Below are 5,000 nucleotides of genomic sequence, written 5' to 3' on the forward strand. Positions count from 1 at the left end.
AGGTGTGCACTATGCACAAGCTTGTATCATAAATGGTGAACTGATACATATGGAAAAAAATATAAAACAATTTAAACCACATCAAAGTGTATGCAGACTCATTTTTCTCTTCAACAAGTAATAAAGAAACTTATAGAGAAAATTACTAGTACCAGCGTACCATATCAAGACCAAATATAAAATAATCTATTGGAACCTATTACAAATCAAAATATCCTATTTGGAAGGCCTCACCTCGAGACTCTTCTAGCAAATAAGCATCTATTTTTTCAAGTATACTGCATTGGAACTACCAAGGTTTGATGGCTATACATGAAGAGCTAAAGCTACTTATACAGGAATACTCCTACCCCCTTAATCACATGTTCACAAGATAGCAAACTAAATGATAATACTCCCTGTCAGAGGGAATAGAAAGGCTATCGAATACTATATGATCAACTAATGAGGTTTCAATCTGCTGTATGTCTGCAGCGATGTTCCCCAAATTGATATAACTCTACATACTCTACTCCAGACAGTGGTTGTGAAGATATAGGAAAAATATGTACCATTTTCTCCTTTGCTTACCCCAAACTGATAATGTATCTGTTTGAACTACTTATAGGGATACAACTCCAGGCCCTTATAAAATTCAATATGCAATGATGAGACTTGTCTGTGAACATTATGCGTGTGTGCATACAGATTGTACAGAACTTATGTCCGGACAGGGCTCTTAGATATGCGTGTGGTCAGGGTCTAGCCAGGTCTCAGTTCACGAGAATCTAAGCACATGAGTATTGCTCCGCCCAGGGCAATGTTAATTTTTTCAGAGTTACTATAGAATCGTTTCACCCATGAGCACACACAACCAGAACAGGCACTCAGAAAGGACATACAGCCCGGAGATCATAACTGTAGGCAGGGAGGTGCGGCCGCTCAGTCCCAAGAGCATGACCGACAGGAGAACCAGGCAACCAGGCCCATACTGGAACCGAAATGAAGAGTTTTAGTGGTAGATAAAATTGGTGATACCAGCAAGTCCCAGTGAGTAGGAGAGACTAAGAGAGGAGGGAAGAAGCTTTTGTAGTAGAGAAAAAGAGCAGTTCTAAGCATAGTTGCTTATCCTTGCTCTTGGGGCGAGATGCTAGGGGAGAGAGGAGGGATTGAATAATATTGGAGGGAGTCTGAACAAGGGAGCAGACTTTAGCTGCCAGCTGGAAGATCAACGGAATTAGCTTTTCAAAGGGAAAGGCTTCTACTTCGGAGATAAGGGTGGATGTTGAAGAGGAAGTGAGTGGGGGGACCATAACTAGGATCAGGATCAGTGACTGGGGTGGGAGCTGTTGCAGGACCGGTGACTGGAGTAGGATTGGTAGGTGGCCGGTGTGGTGGTCTGGAACGGGGAGCCCTTTGGGGCTGTGGTGATTCTGCTGTTGAAGGTGGGACATCTGCTGCTGTACCAATCTCCTGATTCACTCTGGGCTTTTCCAGTTCCAGGCGTGGTGGGATCCAGCACAGTTAGGGCACTATGGATGGGTCTCCAACACATTCTTGTGTGTGACAATGAATTCTGGGGGTGGGAGTGCCGGTGGCTACAGACTCCACAGACCGTTGGACTTATTCAGGTAGTCTTGTGGTGGCCAGAACGTTGGCAGTAGAAACACTGTAGTGGTTCAACTTCCAAGTCGACTATGGGGAACACTCCCCAGGGTACAAGGCCCAATGTAGCTGGAATCTTCCCAATGAAGGTGACTATGACTCTCCTGGTGGGTTATTTGTGGCTGCCCAAACGACGTACTGCCTGGTGGACATTGCTGCAATCAGTGATGAAAGATAGCGGCATGTCGGTGGGGAAGTTAGAGATAACTGCCTTCCTTAGTCTCTTGGTGTGATGCAGGTAGGTCAATGAGGCTTCCTTCTGAAGGCAGAGGGCACTGGCGTGGTCTTTTAGGGTGATAATCAGGTCACCCTTAAGGTTGGTTCTGGCTTTGATCCTGAGGTTTGGGTCCCCTGTTGCCATGACAGTCACAGCTGCATAGGAGGGTGTCCCTTCCACTGCTGGCAGCTTGAATTTTGGAGGTTGTTTTGAGTCAAAAGCTGTGGGAAGTGGCTGTGGAGTGGGCTGACTCAGCTGTGAACATGATTATACGAAACCTTTTACTTCACTGATCTTTTCATGGACAATATTTCTTTCACTGTAAAAACACATTCCAAATTCTAAGGTTGATTCTTGATTATAAATTTACATTAGTGAAACGTATCCAGTGTAAAGAATGGGCCTATTAAGAGAGAGTTTTAAGATTTTTAGTGATCAATCTAACCTGATGAAATATTTCAATTATTTTATTTTGCCATGTTTTGAATATTTTACTCCCGGCTGGTCTTCAGCTGCTGACTCTCATCTTGATATGTTGTACGAAAACTAATGGTCTGATCAATTCCTTATTCTTAATCTGCTTATTAATCCCTGGCATTTAGATCTCCCTAGAATGTACATTAAGTTCGTAACATTATATTTCTCGCCTTCTCCAACAAAAGGCTCAGTGCTACACATTATACTGGAATTTTTATTCCAGCTGTGACCAGATTGTTGAAGGATCTTAATCTGGCAGTTGATTCCGCGGAACTAGAAAAGTTCCAACTAGTTGCAAATGTTTTCTGCTGAACAATATGACAGGTCTTCATTTCATAGTTTATATGACTCATCAACGTTATGTTACTGATATAAAAATTTTCAATAGTTAATTCGATACTTATCTATTTGTTTTCGACACTGGACGGCTTTCCCTATTAAAAATAATATTATTATTATTGTTATTATTATTGTTATTATTATTATTATTATTATTATTATTATTATTACATGCTAAACTACAACGCTAAATGGAAAAGCAGGATAATATAAGCCCGAGGGCTCTAACAGGAAAATAGCCCAGTGAGGAAAGAAAATAAGGAAGCTGCAAGAGAAGTAACTAAAAACTAAAAATAAAATATTTTAAGAACAGCAACAACATCAAAATAAATCTTTCATATATGAACTATAAAAAAAATTCAATTAAACAAGACGAAAAGAATTGGATAGAATAGTGTGCCCGAGTGTACCCTCAAGCAAGAGAATCCTACCGCAAGACAGTGCAGGACGATAGTACAGAGGCTATGGCACTATCCAAGATCAGAGAACAATGGTTGGATTTTGGAGTGTCCTTCTCCTAGAAGAGCTGCTTACCATTGCCAAAGAGTCTCTTCTACCCTAACCAAGAGGAAAGCAGCCACTGAACAATTACAGTGCAGTAGTTAATCCATTGAATGAAGAAGAATCGTTTGGTAATCTCAGTGTTTTCAGGTGTAGGAGGAAAGAGGAGAATATGTAAAAAAATAGCCCAGACTATTCGGTGTATATGTAGGCAAAAGGAAAATGAGCCGTAACGAGAGAGAAAAGGATCCAATGTAGTACTGTCTAGCCAGTGAAAGGATCCAATAACTCTAGTCGTAGTATCTCAACAAGTGGCTGGTGCCCTGTACCATTCTCCTTTTCTAATTAGAAGTATCGCTTGGCTCATAGTAGTAGTAGAAGAATCTGGTATGAAACTCAATTTCAAAATTCTGAAAAGATAATTTTTTTAGTTGCGAACTACCAACCAATAATTGCATTGCAGTCTTATCTGTGCAATATCATAAGGAAGATAGTTAATGCAAGATAGGTATAAGGCTCGGCGAAGAAATGTATTTTGCAAAATATCAATTCTGGTCAGGGACGACTGGAGGTACTACTGGCAGCTCGGGCGTCATTTACGCCAAGGGCGCAATGATGCCGCCATGTGTTGGTCACCATTTCCCTTTTCTTCATCAATTGATCTTTTTGAAAATTATCACTACTGGCTTAAAATCTGTATATAGTCATTATCATGTTATTTCTATTTTGTGTCATCTTTTATTATTATTATTATTATTATTATTATTATTATTATTATTATGATAATAATAGTAATAATAATAATAATTATTATTATTATTATTATTATTATTATTATTATGATAATAATAGTAATTATTATTATTATTATTATTATTATTATTATTATTGTTATTATTATTATTATTATTATTATTATTATTATTATTATTATTATTATTATTATTATTACGCTCTTTTGCACAAATCCTGTGGCTATGTTGGCTCCAATCTTCTCAAGATTAGTTTTTCAACATTATTATTATTATTATTATTATTATTATTATTATTATTATTGTTGTTGTTGTTGTTGTTGTTATTTTCTAAATAAACCCACATTACCTATTGTAGAATTTTTTTTAGAGTGAAGTGATCAATTTATTGGTAAATTCCGTTCAGGAAAATGTTTTAAGCAGAGCGAAGAAGATAACGGATTTCAGCCTTATCTTAGACTGTTCGCCAGATATATGTTATGTGGAACGGCTTTAATTTACAACACTATTTTTTATGAAGAACACATTTCAATAAATGAACATTTTGATACTTATAAATATGGTCAACGGAAGCTGGGAAATATTGAACGATTATAATACATTCCATCTTTTTAGTCAAATTGTGCTTTCTGCTTTTATTATTATTATTATTATTATTATTATTATTATTATTATTATTATTATTATTATTACTTTCAGTTTCCATAGCTATTATTATTAGTTGTTAAAAATAGTTTGGTTTGATATTATTCAGTGTAAACTTTATTAGGATTTCTTACCAGCATATCTAGATTATATACGATAGGTATTTGGAGTTTACATAAGAATTTTTTTCTATGGCTACTACTATCTCGCAGTTAAACTAAATCAGTAGTTTTATTGTAACTTACTTTTCAACTAACGGTGTTTTTCTTGCCGACTTTCTTTTCATATATTGACCATTTTCCTTAAGAATTTGATTCCGTGACAATAAGCTTGAGATGCTGTGTGTATGTGTGGTTATTTCTGTCCGATACAAGGTTGGTATCATTAGGAGTTATACGTAGAACAGAAATTAATATCTCTCTCTC

The sequence above is a fragment of the Palaemon carinicauda genome, chromosome 1 (genome assembly GCF_036898095.1).
Source record: "Palaemon carinicauda isolate YSFRI2023 chromosome 1, ASM3689809v2, whole genome shotgun sequence".
In the NCBI taxonomy this organism is placed as follows: Eukaryota; Metazoa; Arthropoda; class Malacostraca; order Decapoda; family Palaemonidae; genus Palaemon; species Palaemon carinicauda.